The 19,805-nt window shown below is 35.7% G+C and overlaps 1 protein-coding gene across 5 annotated transcripts in view; it reads right to left on the minus strand.

Moving 5' to 3' along the window:
- The window catches only part of spock1 (SPARC (osteonectin), cwcv and kazal like domains proteoglycan 1), a 218,256-nt gene that overhangs the window by 181,111 nt on the left and 17,340 nt on the right, over positions 1 to 19,805 (minus strand). The gene's annotated exons all lie outside the window — the stretch shown is intronic.

Here is a 19,805-nt window from a genome sequence, read left to right on the forward strand (position 1 = left end):
CTAGTTAATAAAAATACAACTGTTCATTGTTAGTTCATGTTAGCTCAGGTCCATTAAAATATAAAAAATATTAAAATTATTAAAATATCACTTTATATAGTGATTGAGAAAATATCAAAAGATTTTAAAGGGGTCCTATAATGCCCCTTTTACAAGATGTAATATAAGTCTCTGGTGTCCCCAGAATGTTTCTGTGAAGTTAAAGCTCAAAATACCCCACAGATCATTTATTATAGCTTGTCAAATTTGCCCCTATTTGCGTGTGAGCAAAAACACACTGTTTTTGTGTGTGTCCCTTTAAATGGCTGCTTTTCAAAAGAGGGCGGAGCTTTAACAGCTCACGCTTCGGTTGCTCAACAACAACAAAGCTGGAGAATCTCACGCAGCCAAAATGAGGATTGTCAGTAACGGTGTTCAGCCTTACATTGTTCAAACCGGAGTCGACACTGATGGAGAGACTCAGGAAGAAGTTACAACTTTTAGAATGAAACTGGACGTTTCTGAATGGTTAGTGGATAAATTTATGTAATTGCTGTGGAGTTGATTCAACTCATTGACTAGCATGTGCCGTCATGTTAATCTTTTGTGCAAATCCAGCATTGAATTGACCCTCGTTTGTGAATCAGTCCGGTGTAAAATGACAGCAACAACACTCTACAACAACTCTTCCTCTTCTCTAAAGCAGCCCAACATGGCCTCACCCCCTTTGTTGCGTGTTCTCGGGGGCGGGGTTTGTGTTAATTTGGGGGTTTGTGATGATGTAGTCCCTATCAACCGTCCGTTTGTTGTAGTCCTTAAAAAGTAGGGCTGGACGATTATGGCCTAAAATCAAAACCTCGATTAATTGAACATTTTACCTCGATTACGATTAATGAACGATTATTTTATTTCTGATTTTTTTTTTTTTTTTGCCCTCATAGTTCACTGACAAGGTTTGTACTGTAAATAGCCTATGATTGACTATTAAGGTGGGATATTTTTTTTCCTGTTGAAAGAGTGATCTGACATCATAGCTCACTATCAGCAGTTATTTTATCTATGGTTTGTAACATTTCTTACAGGTTTCTGCTCGTTGTAAATCAGATAAAGATAAATTATCACAGTACCAGTAGTGATTGCGTGTGTGAATTAGTCATACCGTCTCTCTATTAATTGTGAAGCTGTGGGTTGTAAATAGTTCCTTCAAAAGTAGAAAAAATAGATGCTATAACTTTTGAGTTTCTAAGCTATGTTAGTGATAAATCACAGGACAGCGCTGACAACATGTTTCTGCGTTCCTCTGTGTGCGCGCGATCTTCACGTTTTGCGCAGCTGTTTGTATGAGTGTTCGTGCCACATGCAGCTGCGCGAGCGCGGCATAGATATATGTATATATCTATGCGAGCGCGGTAGCTCGATATAATAATACACATCCGATTGTCTAATTGCTCGAATGTCCAAACCATAAAACAAATACAACTGACAAAGTTTAGTGAAGACGCAAGGGTCACCGCTCGTGCGCCATCACTATGTGTTGAACCAGCGTTCACCTCCGTGTTTTGCTTTTATGCCACTGACTGGACTGGGCGGAGTCACGTGGCTACACACGCAGTTATGTTTTTAAGGGGGAAGTATTAACAGGATTAAAAAACCGAAATAACCGACAATGGAAAATTAGGTCGGTTAGAGGTTCTGAATTTCGGTTTCGATTACTTTTCGATTAATCTTCCAGCCCTATTAAAAAGCATTTTATGTAAAAGAAAAAATCTCCCTTTGCATTGAACTTTGAGCTTTGTAACTTTGCAGATGTTGTTTATGCTCAAACAGCAACATTACACACTAACTAAAGTTAAAAAAGTGAAATCATAATCAAGGACCCCTGTAATAATGTGTTGGTAAATGTTGAAATTGCTTTAGAAGTATTTTTCATATTTTATGTTAACTATGTAATTAACGTTAACTTATTGGACCTTATTGTAAAGTGTTATCCCTTAAATTAAGAAATATCCAATATAACAGAATTGTTATTGTTGTGATGTTTCTGTGAACTGATATGCTGCTCTGAGGAAATATGAGTTACTGCAGTAACCTTTACCAGCCTGAAGTCCTCGAATCAGTCCCGCTATTTCCTGCTGCTTTTGTAATTTGTTCGCTGTCATTCAAAATGACACATACTAACATACACACAGCAGACAATCTACAGCGGTGCAGGTCTCTGTGCACTGTACCTTATTAAAGCCTTCACACACACACACACACACACACACACACACACACACACACAGGCTCAGCAGAACTGAAGTCCTTCACCTCATTGATTGTCCTCTGAAGCTTTGCTGAACATGCTCAATGAATCCTGCACTTCACATCCAAACAGCTTCTCTCTGTCTGCACACTGTAGGTTTTCATTTACTTGAACCCACCCCTGCTAAAAAATCCAGCTAAAACCAGCCCAAGCTGGTCAGGCTGGTTTTAGCTGGTTTCCCATCCTGGTCATAGCTGGTTTTAGAGGGCTTTTGGTTAGCTAGGAGACTGCGAGACTGGGAGACAGGCTAAAACCAGCTACTTCCAGCTTAAACAAGCTAAGATTCCAGCTTAGGTTGGTTTTAGCTGGATTTTTCATCAGGGACAAATCACACGTAGCTCTTTAATGCTTAGACATCATTGACAATAGGCTAAATCTGAGATTTTCTGTTCATGACTAAAGACAATCTGTTAGTGTTATTCCTGCAATTTACTCCAGTCTACTCCACTATGACTCCAGTCTTCAGTGTCACACGATCCTTCAGGAATCATTCTAATATGCTGATTTGCTGCTCAAGAAACATTTCTGATCAATGTTGAAAACAGTTGTGCTGCTTCATATTTTTGTAGAAACTGTGATAAATTTTTTTCAGGATTCTTGAATGAATAAAAAGTTGAAAAGAACATCATTTATTTGAAATAGAAATCTTATAATCTTAACATTATAAATGTTACTTTTCATAAATGTAATACATCCTTGCTGAAAAAGGTAATAATTTCTTCTTTACCAACCCCCAAATTATGAACAGTAGTGGACATAAAAAAAGGGCTGAAAATAGTTTAAATGATAATGGACATTTTGCCACAAAGACATGTGCTGTACAACTTGTACTAAATACAGAACATTCCTTTGAAGAGGTTTAAGTGAAATCAAGCCAAAAGGGAAAAAAGTAACACAGACAATATAAAAATCAAGAAAGAAAAAAAAATTCCGACGGTCTTTATGTGAAGATGCTGATGTCTTTATTGCACTGTAGCAGTTCAAAGCACTTGAAGCTCTTCAGATTTAGCAGTCAGACTGAACCAAACATTATAAACTCAAAACAGGGCCATTTTGGTGCACTAGGCGAGGTCCCTATTTGTATTTCTAAATAATAAAATAAACCAAACATTATAAACTCAAAACAGGGCCATTTTGGTGCACTAGGCGAGGTCCCTATTTGTATTTCTAAATAATACTAATCTCAGGATGTATTTAATGAAAAATAAAATTTCAATAAACAAATCAGACCAAGTATAAACTAAATTGTTTAGTTTACTTGCAACATTACTTAAATTGATTCCTTGAAAATTAATTAAATTGATAAATAACCAAAAAAAAATGTTATATATCATTGCCTTTCGTTACATAAATATGAATTTGGTAGATATTGCCAGCCCTATAATTATATAAACAGTTTTTATAAATTAAAAGTTTTAATTCCCAGTATGTTTTTAAAAAAAAAATTAAATACTACAGCGAAATCATCACTAGTTTTAATAATTTTTCATAATCCTTCCAAAATCTTTAAAATTAGCTTTCACATTGTGTCAGAAACAATATGCAGCAGACCTAACAAATATGAAAAACAGTTAAAATCATATATTTGTAAGCTGAATGTGTTTAGTTGTGACAAAGATTACTAGGCATTGAAAAACTACATTCAGGGCTTTGCTGAAAACATTCAGCCGCAGAAGGCCAGCTCAGTGCCGCCCATGATAATTAAGCTGATGCAGTTACTTTAATAAAATCAGGTTGGCAACTGTAATGTCATCGACAGCTGTCAATTATATTTTATGATCTCAGATTTATGAAATAATTAAAGAAGATTTAGGCAAGTGCATGCATATTCAACCACAGCATAAAACACTTGCTAACCAATTACAGGACAAGCGGAACTGAAAAACTGAATGCCACCATTTCTGCTGCATATACTGAGCTGAAATAAGTCCATCACTGAATTATTCTGAAACATCTGATCAGTTATACAGTTAATGTCATATTACACACACACACAATTCAGCAGGATTGGAAGGGAAGTGCTGTTAAAGGATGTTTTATTCTGTCAGATCAACACATTTGTACACCACGGACACAGCAGCGGAGCACTTTATATAGTGATTGTGAAGCAAACTTCATCAAAGAGAAGAGAAAAATCAAAAGAAGACCAGTGTGAGAATATTTCAATAAAGGAGACGCTGTGATTCGCTCCTGCGCTCTGAATTAGCAGCACAGTTTGATCCACGAGAACTAAAAAAGAAAAATCACACAAGAAACTGAAACTCTGCTACAGCTCTCGGTGAACTAAAAAAAAAAAAAAAATTCGTAATGTTCATATCCATGTTTAGGGCCAATTCATTTTTCAATTTTTATACATATTTTTAAAAAGAAATCAATTATTTCAGGCTCACTTATGATCACTCAATATATTTGTGTTTTTACAATGTAGTATTTTTGTTGCAGTAGCTTACAGAAAGCACAAGCTTGATTTCAAGCTTTGAATTGAACTTAGGACAAGTAACACAAGTAAAAAGTAAACAGTCAGTAAACATGTAAGAAAAACTACAGAAACTGAATAATCAAATATAAAATAACATGTATAAATTAACTGCATAAATTAAATATAGATTAATCCTTATTAAAGCTACAAAAATTATTCAGTCAAGAGCAGTGAATGATTTTCAATTTTTGTTTTATTTTGTTCGAGTAACATTAATAACAGACAGCAGCAGGAATATTAGGCCTCTGTCACTTTAAGACCGAATACACAGATCCAGTGTACTGATACACGTGTTTTCTTTCTCAACATAAGACATAACCGACTGTGTTTACATGAATACTCGGCAAGACGGGCATTTTGACATAATTTTGTGTATTTCACATTTGAACTGCAATAAGCAGCCAACTAATTTTTACATCCCGAGCTGTTTGAAAGGCAGCATTATATGTGCTGTGCACTGTAAACCCGAACAGTACTACTAACTTATAAAGATTGATTACATTGCAATTAAAGTCTGTTAAATCATTGACAGAACTTAAAACAATTACATTTTCTGAATGAGGAGTTTAGTTTTATTTTTGTGTAGCTCAACATTTTTGAGTAAACCCTTATACTTAAATTATTATTTTTAAGTTTACTGAGCGATATAAAGTGACGTCATCCATGTCACTTCATTGCCAATGTTACCGACGTAACCAACGTTATCGAAAGAGTCCATTCAACATTAAACTGGGTTGCAGCAGATTTCAAGTTCCAAGCATGCTTTGCGTCACACTCTGTAAGGAAGAATAAATGTTGAAATTGAGTGTTATTTTGTGTGTTTTTGCACAAGATTAATACATCATTAAACATGTTTTATTGTTTAATGTTCTGTTATTTTGGTTTTCAAATGTGTTTCTGTGAAGTTGAAGTTTTTAGGGTTACCATCATGGTGAAGAGTGCCTGTGTTTAGGTCGAGAATGGGCTGCAAAACTTCAAGGCTATGTATAATGCATGTTGATAAACAGTTCATGCAAGTAAATAGTCTCTTTAACTCCCTGAGGTCTGAAAACGCGCCGGCACGTTTTGAATGATTTTTTTCACATTGCAGCAAAACAGACTTAAAATACTCCGTCATTTCTTGTCATAGAGACATAAGTAATATATCAATTGAAACTATAGAATGTCTTCTTTTATTTGTGTACACTCAGAGTAAAACCACAATGTTGTGCTTTTTGTAAAATAAAGAAAACGAACATGATGCGTGATCTCTCGTCTCCCTCTGAACGAAGTCCAATCTGATAGTTCTGAGAAAATGAACTGTAACTTAGTGAATACTAATGACAAAAAAATGACACTTATGTCTAAAGAAACGTTGAAATGTCAGGTTTTAAATCGTGCAAGTCAAATCGAAAACAAACATTCTGTGTTTATGTAATCTGTATGAAAAGAGAGCCATGTCAGAAGTCCGTGATTCAGCTCATTATCCGCTAATGCGGTCACGCCCACGGAGCCAGCGCTATTCAGACGCAAATTCAGAGGCAATACTTGTATGCATTGTCTCAATCGTGTATTTATTGTCTTGAAAAGTGTTTATTTGGATGTTAAAGCCATGGTTAGCAATCTCTAGAAGACATGCCGTTAGTTCCTGGTTCCTTTTCTTCTTTATATGAATTTGTGGCCTAAAGGTGTACAGAGCGCCCTCCGGCTGCAAGTATGAATTGAAAACACAGAATCCAGCACTCATAGTAATGACAATAAATATTGAATAAATATTACTCCTCAGTATAGAAAATTGACATAAATATATAAGAATCCATCAATATTTCTCCAAATGTGCATGCTGTTAAGCTAAAAGCCTATATGAAATGCCATAGAGGTAACATAATTGTTCAGACACTTTGCATCACAGAAATTCATTATATTTTAAAGAATATAATAGAATACCATTATTTTAAATTGTAATAATATTTCACAGTATTGCTGTTTATGATGAGCTGAGACATGATTACAGAGGGTTTTTTCACAGCCTACCTGACTGAAAGGCCTCATTAATATGCAAGTCATTTCAGGTCATTATTATGTGATTCTTTTGTCTTGTCAGGTGTAAATGACCCATTATTCATGATGATTCACGCCTTCAAGCATATTGTGTTTCTTGACAAAAAGTGTCTTACAAAAACTAAATCAATATATTGTTTTATATGAAGGAGTAAGCAGCATAATTTTTACATAATTCTGAAGCAAAAACTCTAGTCTACAACCTCCAATACCCAGAAGTCTTGTGAACACAGATTTAATATACTTTTTTTGGCCTTATTTCAGTGACTTAAGTTTTTTGTTTTTTTCAATAACCACGCATAAACATTATTCCTTCAAAAATACAAACATGTACATACATGTTCCTCACATATTATGGTAGCCTAGTTTGTGCTGAATACAGTGTAATGACACTTTTGTCATTTATATGTTTATGAACAACTGAAAAAAGCACAAATGTCAGGGCATGTAAAAACTTCTCCAAGCCCCAAATCCGCCTCAGACTCCAGAGGGTTAATGGTTACATTACCACATGGTGCTGGTGCTAACTAAAACACTTAACCATAAAGATTAGGTGTTAGTTTATTCAATATTTCACTTAAAGTATAATTACCGAATTTGTGAAGTATAAAATCATTTTTTGTTTACTTAAATATTTTGAGTAATCTGAATTTATTGGGTTTTACAACCACTGCATCAAAATAATTGAAAAATAAAAACATTACGTATGGTAAACAATAGTTTTAGGTACAGTGGACTTAAACATTAAATAAAACTAAAATGTAAAAAAATCAGTTTGACTTAATTGTTATTTATAATTATTCTTTACTTAAAAGATTTGAGTTGCTTTACTTAAATTTTTTGAGGTAATCGGTGTCTACAATAATTTTGAGTACTCTGAACTTATCGGGTTTTACAGTGTAGTAGCTCAGCTGTGCTGTGCTCACCAGTGCTACAAAGTAAAAAAGTTAATTTCGAGCCCTGATTAAGCTTTTAGCGCCACGCATCGGACATTTCACTTTGAAACTGTCGCAAAATGTGCACGGCGCAATGTATTTTGTGTTTTGCAAAAATGTTGACACGGGTACATTTTTCTAATGAGCCTGGGCGGATTTTCTATGTTGTTTTAATGCTTTGCAAAGACAAAATGTACTTGCCATGCCAATAAAGCTATTTGAATTGAACTGAAATTAATTGAGAGAGAGAGAAAGAGAGAGAGAGAGAGAGAGAGAGAGAGAGGGACAGAGAGATTATCTGCTACTGATGCAAACAGGCATCCACATCACCACGGCAATCAGCCTCATTTTCCATGGCAACGGAATGCTTGGTGTGATGGGAATTTAGTTTGATCTGAAGATTAATAAAGGCTCTTTCAGTCGTGTATGTGCGTGTGCGTGTGTGTGTGTGAGTGTGTGAGTGTGTGTGTGTGTGCATGTCTGCGTGTGAACAGTGCTGAGTAAGTGTGATATATTACAGCACTAAAATGCTGTATAAAAGTCTCAAAAATGATGATGACGATACTCTCTGAGAGCTGAATAAAGGTGATGGATGGAAATATGGATGGAGTGAAGACTTTCTGTAATGGCGTAATACATCATAAGTGTGCTAAGGTAATAATATGAATATTTATGGGTTGTGGATGAGGATAATGTGAATATTTATGAGTTTGGGTGATTATGGTCTCTAATGAAGTTAACGCTTATTTTGTTCTACAAGCTTTTTACAACCGGGAAAAGCATCAGAGAGAATTTACACACACACGGTCACCTGAGTCCTGCTCCACATAGCTGGTTTGTGTGTGTGTCGGGTACATAAAAGGAATTTGCGAAGCATCCTCTATCATGGCAAAAGTGGCGCAATTTGAGAAAAGTTCATAGAAATCAAGAGAGACTGAGGATTCGATCCATGATAAAGCTGCATGTGTGGAGAACTTTAGAGGTCAACATGAACTCAGCTCAGAGAAAATTATTCTAGTAAATAACTGTGAGCTCATTCATGGTGACGTCATGTTACCAGAAATATTCACACTTGGATTGATATAGTTTCTGTCAGTTTTACAGCAGCAAAAAGAACACTGTTGTGTTTACTTGCTACTCACGAAATCCTGTCATTGCCACTGTAACGATGGACAAAACATGACAAAAACTTGCAGCTCAGCAACTGAAAGTGGCTCATACGCACACCATCACACCGTCATATATATATATATATATATATATATATATATATATATATATATATATATATATATATATATATATATATATATTAAATTGAACAAAAATGACAGTAAAGACATTTATAATATTACAAAAGATTTTAATTTCAAATAAATGCTGTTCTTTTGAACTTCCATCCAAAAATCAGGAAAAAAATCTATCAGCATTTCCACAGAAATATGAAGCAGCACAACTGTTTTTAACTTTAATAATAATAAGAAATGTTTCTTGAGCAGCAAATCAGCATATTAGAATGATTTCTGAAGGATCATGTGACACTGAAGTAATGATGCAGAAAATTTGTAAAAGACTGAATTAAAAAGAAACTACACTGCAGTATATAAAAATAGAAGTGACAGAAAAAATAGAAGACACAGAACACTTGACATACTGTAGACCTTTAAAGACTTGAGACCACGCGGACTGACCTGATGTCACAAACTGAACAAGCTTCAAACAAACAAACAAACCAATCCACTAGTTCTTCCTCAGAAAAAAATGTTTTCCAGTGGAACGATAAAAACTGGTGAACACTGACTCCTTGAAATTGAGTAAAAAGCAATCAGATTGGAGCTCACCACTTTAAAAAATTATTTGCCATTTTTGGTCCGTGGACAGAATTGTATTACCCTTCATGCCTTTTAACTCTCCTGCTTTGTTTTCCCTGTATAAACAAACCTGAATGGAATAACAAAGAGCAGAACTTACACATACAGAAATAATGAACTGTAGTCCAACCAATGGGTCACTGAAACCATAGAGTGTGTGTGCTTGTTATCATGGACAGAAAAGCACTATTGGCCCTTTAAATATTTAATCTCAACTGAGCACTCTCAAAACACAAGGAGGCCAATGTGGTTTTGTCCCATCACAGACACACACACACACAGGGATGTCTATAATATATCTGCCTCTCTGTGTATTTTCACTCGACTCCTACAAAACACAAAGTGCACAATATGTGTGGTGTGTGTGATAGAGAGAAAGAGAAAATGCATCTGTTCTTTGTCTTATAATTAATGCAGTTTACACTGTCCAAACAGCAGAAATACTCCCACACAAGAAAGTGTGAGAGACTTTCATTATGTAAGATAAAAGTAGTTTTAAATTAACCCTATATGAGTGCATCAATGTGTGGGGGGGTTCACCTACGCACCTTTACACACTCTCAAGTAAACAGACTGAATACACACACATATCTTGGGTTGAAAGCACAGAGAGGAAACAAAAAACAGGATTGCAATTAAATTTCTCCACATAAATCACCCACGTAACTACAACACAGAATGGCTCCCTTCCAAACCAAAAAAAAAATGGCTCCCTGCCAAGACCAAAAACCCACCGGGCCGAAAACTGAAAATGTTCATTTTAAAAGTATCATTTGTTGAGATTAACTATAAATTTAATTAATGTTATAATATTTTTAAGTGATTAGATATATACGTTTATTTGGTGTGGCTTATACTAACTATACACTAACAAGCACTATTCATAGTATTTTCATGTGACGTCACTCCCTTATAGGAATGACCACCTGGAGGGTAAAACAAGGCTTTCCTCCAGCGCCCACCAGTTCATTTTTACCAGGTTTGTACTAATATAGTAAGACAGTGATTTTAAAAGCCGAATTTCAACACCTTATTGAAGATGCACAATATGTACAGGCAAGCAGATGAACCCAGAATATAAATGCAATGCACAGTTTCTCATTAAGCGTGTTTCCATAGAAAACCATTATAAAGAAAACTCTTACCCATTTAGCTCATCTGCTTGCCTGTATTTAGAATGCATCCTCAATAAGCTGTATATTGAATTTGATCTTTTAATATCACAGTTTTAGTACATTAAGGCACTTTAAGTTTTTTTTTGTTTTTAAGTTTTTTATGTTAACCATTTTACAATGTCCTGCTGTTTTTAATGATTGAAATACTGCAGCAGGTGCTGAATATGGACAAAGTTCCTTTAAGGCAAGTCATTTCTCTCAGCAGCCATCTTCGAAATGCCTATTTCAGTCATGCAAGTACATCTCCAATCTGTTTGAATCAAAACATCAAATTCTCCAAAGCTGTTCAGCTGATTAAATTTCATATTTGAAATCACCAATAAAATCTGACAACAATTGTCTCGTAAATATTGACAAAAAACTGCATTTTTCAGGCTAGACCAGCCAATGCGCATGTGCAGTCATAAGCGAATAACTCCTTTATTTAGAAGGCGGGACTTATTCCGCCATATTGCACTTTCTCTCATTCATAGTAATATGAGTGCACCGTCTTTGTATATCTAAAGTACCTAAAACTTGCATTTCGTTCACATATTTTTGTTTTTCTTCTTTTGAGATGGCAAACTGACAGGCCTGTGCGGCAGTTCTATGGATGTTTTGCCCACCAGGTCTCCGTGCCAGTCACATGACTGAAACTATGAATACATGAGATATTGTGTTGTGTTTCTCACTGATTATGTATGTGTGTGTTAACGTAAAGTCCTCTGTTTGAGTATGAATGGCAGCTGATTTTACAACCATGATCCAACACGTTCAGAACTACAAGACCACAGAGTGTGAAAAGACCAATTCAACAAAATCTGGCATCGTTTGAGGAAAACACTTTTTTCTAAAGCAGCACAACCTCACCACAGCAGCTCTGGAGCATGAATAACATTTGCACTCAGTAGCCAGTCTACATCAATATTTTAGTATCATAGAGATAAAAAAAAAAAAAAATTAAAAAATATATATATATATTTTAAATTAGTTTTCATTTTATTTTGTTTTAGTTTTAGTTATTTAGTACATCAGTTTAAAGTAAAAGAAAATCAGAATGACTCCTTGGCAAATAGCTGGAATTTAAGTGTTTTATTTAATATATTTTATTGTATTTCAGGTAATGTTTATTTTATTTCAAGAATGTTTTGGTGGTTTTAGTTTAACTATAATAACCTTGGTTTACATGCACACCAATAGTCTCATAATTGCCAGTCAGACGTCTTCAATCTTGTTTACAAGCCACTTGCCATGTTATATCAATTATTTGCTAAGAAATGCAGTTCTTTTACTGCTATTTTGTTGCTACACAACAACCCACAGCACAGCATGATCAATACAAATGCAATAGGCCTGTTTGTTGCAGCTGGTACTATCAGCCTTCTGCAAATGCAAAATGTTTGCCAGCTCAAGCAAAGCTAAAACATGGCTAAGCACAACAAACAATGCCCTTATTCCATCAATAAAATTCATTAATGTCATGCAAAGCTGCAAACAAAAACTCTCAACATTTTCTGAGCTGAATGCATGCCTGTTTAAACCGCAGTCCTCCACATATGTTGCGGTGGTTATGGTTACTCTAATTATGAAACATAATCCATAAACATAATCCAAGTATTCGTCTTACAGGAGCTCCAACTCATGCCTTAAATGACACTACAAGTAGGGCCCTATGATTTCTGTGATGCTTAAAACACAGTATCCAGAATGGAATTTACTGTATAGCGCGGAATGTTACGGAATTAGGCAAAATTCGGATGAATAAATCAAAAGTAGGGCTGTACACGTAATCAAATGCCGATAATGGTCAGTGAATATTAAAGCACAAAAGACTGCTATTGAAATATAAAGTCTGCATGTTCTGCATTTCTCTGTGAATGAGTATTGCATTTTCTTTGCATTATACATCCTCAATCACTTTAAGGAATATTATACAATTTTTCTTTCAGGTATTAATTTTAACAATAAACTTCTGTTGCACAGCAATTTGTTTGCCAGAAAATATAGAATTGTCAAATTTTCATTTGATTACATTTTAAAAGAATAAATAAATTGTTATTGCTTATATATATTTGTATTAAATCCCAAATCCAGAAAAACTAAAAGAAGACCAAAACAGAATTTGTATTCTTTAATAGTGGCTCATTTAATTATTTAATCAAACCATTAAAACAGAACACAGAATAAATAATATGAAAGGCACAGGATTTGAGGAAAAATTAAAGTCAAGTCAATTCACCTTTATTTATATAGCGCTTTTTACAATGCAGATTGTGTCAAAGCAGCTTTACAGTGATAACTGGTATGTAATTGTGGCTGCACAGCAGCTCTTAAAGAATAGTGTCAATGCAGGCAGACCAAAGCACTGTTGAATATCAAATGTCAAGTCAAATGTCCCCAACTAAGCAAGCCAAAGGCGACAGCGGCAAGGAACCCAAACTCCAACAGGTGACATCAGGTGGCAAACCGGTGTTAAAATGGAGAAAAAAACCTTGGGAGAAACCAGGCTTAGAAAAATTGAACGTAATTTGTGAATTTTTAATAAATTGTTTTTAAATTAAGTTTCATGATTTCAATTAATTTGACATGCATTTTGATCACTAAAATTTAAATTTAACCATTAACACGGAATCCATAAATAAATAAAAATGGAATTTGGGAAAAAATAAAACGAATTTCATAGGGCCTTATATAAGGTTCCATGTAAATGTACTAGTCAGGGTGTTTCACACTGGACACACTAGAATCCAATCAGTGAGATTCTTTTCATCCCACCTGCTCATCATCTGCGCTGGATCAGACCTACAGTAATCAATAACAGTGACTCTCAGCCACCAGTGAATACTGTCATTAGACCAACGGATTCAGCCCACCATCATGACACCTGTTGCGTGTGACAATAAAGGTCTATCAGTGGAGACGGACGCTCTGCTTTCAGGATGGCTCCATTCTACCTGTCCTCTAAAAACATTTCATATCCGGTTTGATTGCTTGGTCCCCTCCAGGTCTCCTTTTACATCGTATTATTTGAATCTCACTACAGTTGAATCACAGCTATAATTTAGCTGTACACATGCCTTTTTAAAAAAGCACAGCCCTCCATACAGAGCTTCATGATGTTTTTCTGTTAAAAACTGCTATTTTAAGATGCAATAAAAAAAAAAAGAATTCCAGGTTTTCTGTGTTTGTTTGTAGGGCTGCACAATTTGGCCAAAATTTTGTGATAATACATCAATATGGCTATAAAATAATAATAATAATAATAATAAAAGTAGTCCGCAAAGATGGAAGCAATGTCTACAAACTGTAAACTGATAAGCACACAAAGTAACCGAAAATCCCAAACCTTCTTTAGTAGAAGTTTATCTGTGTTTAGAAAACAGCCTTCACACCAAAACAAACTGGACTCAAACAGAACAACAGCTCTAGTGTACAAAAACTCAGAAGAAAACATCCCTTCATCAGAAACATGGAAGCTCATGGATATCCTCGGCACTGGGCAGTTTTCACTTGGCCTGCATGAAGAAGAACAGAGGAAATGTCAGGCCATTGTGATGCCCTTGTAGTTCTTGTTCGTTCAGATCCACCGAGAGCCGCCCAGAGTTCAGAGGCTGCATTATGACAACATGAAATCCAAGAGCTACTGCACCAAACATGCTCAGGATATTCCTTATGGATTTGGTATCCAAAACAGGCCTTACTGCTCCCAGAGGAGCAGTTTCCACAAACAGCGGCTGCTCCCATGAGGCCGTTCACCTGCCACAAGCAAAACTACAAGCATGTTATGCGCATAACACAAATTAAATAAGACTGGGTGATATGCATCTGAAAACAAAATAATATCTTGATATTTTCATCCTTTTGACAATATTTATTAAATATTTATGCATTTACTCTGAAATGGCTTAAAAGGGAGGTATTGCCATTTCTTCCCAGTCAAAGAATCCATCACTTTGACCAAACAGCCATTACAGCCAAACAGGATTAGTTAACTTCAGAATTAAAATTTCCTGATAATTTACTACCCTATGTCATCAAGGGCTGCTCGATTATGGCAAAAATCATAATCATGATTATTTTGGTCAATATTGAAATCCTGATTATTTAACACGATTATTGGTGGGTGATATGATCAAAGTCTTATTTCATGATATGAGTAATTTTAAATGTCAGTGAAATTTCACAATTATCAATGCTTCAGCAAAAACTAATGCTAGGTTAATTAATGCAAGTATGAAGTCCTCAAAACAGCTACAGGAGACAATAAACAGTCAACAATCAAATAAAGAAACTAATTACAAACAAAGCAGACAAAAAATGCAACAGAACAAAAATTCAAATGAAATAAACAGTGCTTTAGGGTTTTCAGAAAGATATACTAACAGTGTTATTTAGATAAGTAATACCCAACAGAAATTGAATAAAGTAATCAAATGTAAAATAGCAGCTATATACATTAAATATAGAATAATTCTTATTTGAAACTAAAAAAGTTATTCATTCAAGAGCAGTGAGTGACTTTGTCATTGTCTTTTTTTGTTAAATTAACTATGACTTCAGCAATCATTAATATTGGCTGCTGTCCCTTTAAGAGCTGCACGGACCCAACATAGGCCTACTGTTATGCTGCCTTCACGTGGTCTCGGAATTACGGTAAATACGAATTTGCACATGAACACCCTTTCATTTCGCAACATAAATGCAATGAGCACGTAATCACGACTTCAGAAGTGGTAATTATCAAATTTCCGATAGTGATTTCTCAGTGTACACATAACCGACTGCATTTACGTGGATACTTACCAAAACGGTATTTCGATATATTTGTGTTGGCTATTTGACTGTTTAGGCACGTATCTGAAGCCCTTTGCTTATGCGCGTTCCGCACTGTCTCGGAGCGCGCGCACAGGTGGCCGCCTAGGGAACAGAGTCCGTTTCACGGCTTAATGCGCTGTTAATAGCACTGTTTATGGTTAATATTAAGCACGTCACAAAGTTAGTAGACTGCATTTGCATTTGGATGTTAATTTTGGGTTAGGGAGGAATAAAAGCACACCGCTGTGAAAGAAAGGAATGAACGGAATAAACGGAATGCAGCAGCAGTACAATAATCGTTTTACCTCGATTATCTTGTTTTCATAATTGTTGGAAGCCAAAATCAAAATTGAAATCGAAAATACGATTAATTGCACAGTCCTAATGTCGTCCAAGATGTTTATGTCTTTCTTTCTTCAGTCGAAAAGAAATCAAGGTTTTTGAATTTTTGCAAAAATTGGCATTTCAGTGCAGCTTCAAAGTAGGGATGTGTCACGATTTTCGAATATTCGATTAGTTGATTTAATTATAGAATATCGAATAGGTTGTGCGATTGTCATCTTAAAAAAATCCTCATGTTTTCAATGGTGACACGTTCATGTATCCAGAGGGTGGCACGTGCGCTGCCAATAACGCACCTAAAAAGCTGTCAATCAACTCTTAAGGGGCTCGCACACCGGACGCGAAGCTCAGCGCCGCGACATGTCTTAACATTGTTTTCTATTGTTTTCTGGGCGCCACGGACAGGCGCCGAATGTCGCCGCCGGTGTGCGTACACTCATAGAAAATAATGTGTTCGAATTTTAAAAACGTGTCGTGGCGCTGCGCGGCGCTGAGCTTCGCGTCCGGTGTGCGAGCCCCTTTTGACAACAGTAGAACAAAGACTAGCATGGCATATAACAGAACCGTTAAAATCAACGTTCACACGACACAAGTGCCATCATTCTCAACATACAGTGTTCAGGAACAACACCGGTATCATCACTTGTCACCGCTCCCAAATTGGCACTAATTTGAAAGTGAAAGTAAAATCCCCTTGGTCAGTCATGTGCGTGTCCACTGGTGGAGAGCGAGCGTTTTCAGTTTATTCCTATGGAAGCTCAACGTAGGAATTAATTGAAAACGCTCGCTCTGCTTCGCACCGTTTTGAATGGCTGTGCGGACTTTACTTTCACTTATATTTCTGAACATATTAATATGTTTCAGCACATTACAATCATTATATGGCTTGAGTTAAGACAGCATATTCCCCAATGAATTAAACAGTTTATCAGTAGCAAGCGTGAATGGACTCTCTCCCTCTCTCTCTGTTTGTGTGTGCATGCACGCGTGCATGCGGGGGAGGGGTGCGATTTTCGAATAATAATCGAATAATTCCCAGCGATCTTCGAATATTATTTTTGCTTGAAATGCCCATCCCTACTTCAAAGGTCTCTACATGATCCCAGACGAGGAATAAGGGTCTTAACTAGCGAAACGTTCGGCCATTTTCTAAAAAAATAAATAAAAATGATATACTTTTATACCACAAAGGCTCGTCTTGCACTAGCTCTGTGATGTGCCACGCATTACATAATAATGTTGGAAAGGTTACCCGTTGGTAACTGTTGAAGTCCACTATATGGAGAAAAATCTTGAAATGTTTTCCTCAAAAACCTTAATTTCTTTTCAACTGAGGAAAGAAAGACATGAACATCTTGGATGACATGGGGTGAGTAAATTATTAGGAAATTTTAATTCTGAAGTGAAATAATCCTTAAAGAATACAGTACAAATCTAGCCAAAATTAATCACAGCATGATTAAATGAACTAAATAAACAGCAAAAATATTTAATTATTTTTAATAACATGCACTAACAAAACAATACATAGTAATAAGGTTCTATATTTATCTTAATACATCAAACATTTTAAATCATGTAAAGTGCCACAACTCAATGAGCATTTCTGCAAAGACTTGCTAAGAGTAGTGAATTGAAACATTAAAAGAAAAAGTTACATGAATAAACGTATTAAACTTAAATTTGTGATGCACTTACAATGTTGTCTTATTAATCTGCTCTTTGGGAAACCACACAAACAATTAAAACTGCATTCATGTTTTGATTTACACTGTTGCTTAAAGCTAAATCATCAGCAAATTCATTGTTTCATTGTGAATACACTGTAAATATTCAATATCAACCAATGACAAGCTATATTAATTACCAAAAAAATATTAAATAAATCACTGCCCCCTTTTTCATTTCTCAAGAGAGTGGCGTAGGAGAGCAGAAGTACCCACTTTGTGAATTATTAAAGATTCTGCAAAACAGCGTGCACACGTACAGGTCTGCAACTATGGCCTCAGGGAGCAGCAGAGATAATGACCAATTCAGCTGTACAGGGTTATAGACACTATAGAAAGAGAGAGAGAAAGAGGCCATAAACGCAGAAAGAAAAGAAAATAAATGAGCAGTAAAAACTCCAAAGGCGCTCTTAGAAAGTGTTTGATGGGTCATACAAGCAGCGTAAGCAGCAAAAGAGAAAAAGAGTGCAAAAAAGAGAGGATAAAGAGAGGTTGTGAACAGGTTGTCAGATGTGCCTAATTCTGCACGTTGATAATGCAGTGTGAACGGGGACAGTTTCATTGACTATAATGGGAGTGTTCTAGAGTTGATGTGCTGCGGTGCGTCATTTGCTCGCTGTGCAGACGGGGTGTAAAACACATTTAAATTACATTTAATTGGTAGAGTAATCAGATTAATTCACAAAAGGTTTCACAATCCATTGAGTCATATTTCTTTTCTAATAATCCTGCAGCAAAACATCAGGAATATGCAAATACTCACTGAATGGTGAAAAGAGCAAACAGAGAGTTTGCAGCGATAAGATAACAGCAGACTTCAAAGGCATTAAAAGACAAACTAAAACAAAATGGGCTGATAAATCTGCTTTTCTATTTCATTATAATCCGAGATCATTACGATAGGACACAATCCCTCATTTTACAGATGAAATATAGTGAATTTGTTTTGTATAAATGGTCAAATATATGCAAAAAAGAAAAGACTATGCAAATATTATGAATACATCAAGGTCAAATGTTAAAGGGAGATTTTCGAACTTAAAATAGAATGTTCAAACTTTAATCAATTTTAGCCAAATGGTCAAATTTAAAGCAAAAAAAAATTTTTTAGGGCTTGATATTATGTGCAAAAACACTGAATGATTTCTATACGTTAAGCACTTGATGTTAAATTAATTGCATAGGAAAGAAATGATAAACAACAACAAATCATAATTCAGCAGGTGTATAGATGCAACTCCTAGAAAAATCTAGAAAACCCTACTTTTAGAGATTACACTTATTTAGACTTCCTTCTTAATTTAACTATAGAAAACTATATGAATGAATGTATGAATGAATGAATAAATGAATGAATGAATTAACCCACAGAATTGATGAGATACTGTAAAAAATAGTATGACTATATATTGTACACAGCCCTAGTTTATGTTATATAACTTCTGTCCTCTTTCTTTCTTTTTCATGTTGTATCCCAAGTGGTAAAAAAAATAACAATGTCCCATTTTTAACAGTGCCAAAACCACAAAGAGTCTTATTAGGATCACAAACGCTTCTCTTTCCCTGTTGTAATGTGGATGTCCCAGACGTGTGATCCGGGCACACTTTCGGCATACAAAGACTCATTTCCATAAACTCAGCAGACGAACTCTGAAATGTCAGTCTGTAATCAATCTATATCCAGTTGACCCAGTATTCCTCTGTGTCACCCCAGAACTGCACCAGTCTCACTGCACATTCCATCCAGAAATCACAGGGATTTACAAGAGCGCAGAAATCTTTTGAATCCCCCAGTACAGACAGACCCTGAACAGAGAGAGTCTGCAGAGCGTCTGATTTCTGGCAGTCCCTGCCGGGCGGTTAAGCCTCACTGATGTCCTGCTTATTTCAGACGATGGACTCTTGTGTGATCAGACCTAATGCTCTCACTGCAGCTTCTAGAATCCTGAAGAACCTATGATGCATTCCAATATGCATACATTCCATCCTAAATAGCATTTGAAATTCCAAAATTAGAAGTGCAGATTAGTGCACACTTTAATGGCTAATACTGCCCACAACATATTGTGCTTGGGTTATCGTCATTCTAAACACCACTTTTAACCCCGGGTAAAGGAACGTTTCACACTTGTAATTTAGAATCAGGGTTAGCACCGCC

The sequence above is a fragment of the Megalobrama amblycephala genome, linkage group LG9 (genome assembly GCF_018812025.1).
Source record: "Megalobrama amblycephala isolate DHTTF-2021 linkage group LG9, ASM1881202v1, whole genome shotgun sequence".
In the NCBI taxonomy this organism is placed as follows: Eukaryota; Metazoa; Chordata; class Actinopteri; order Cypriniformes; family Xenocyprididae; genus Megalobrama; species Megalobrama amblycephala.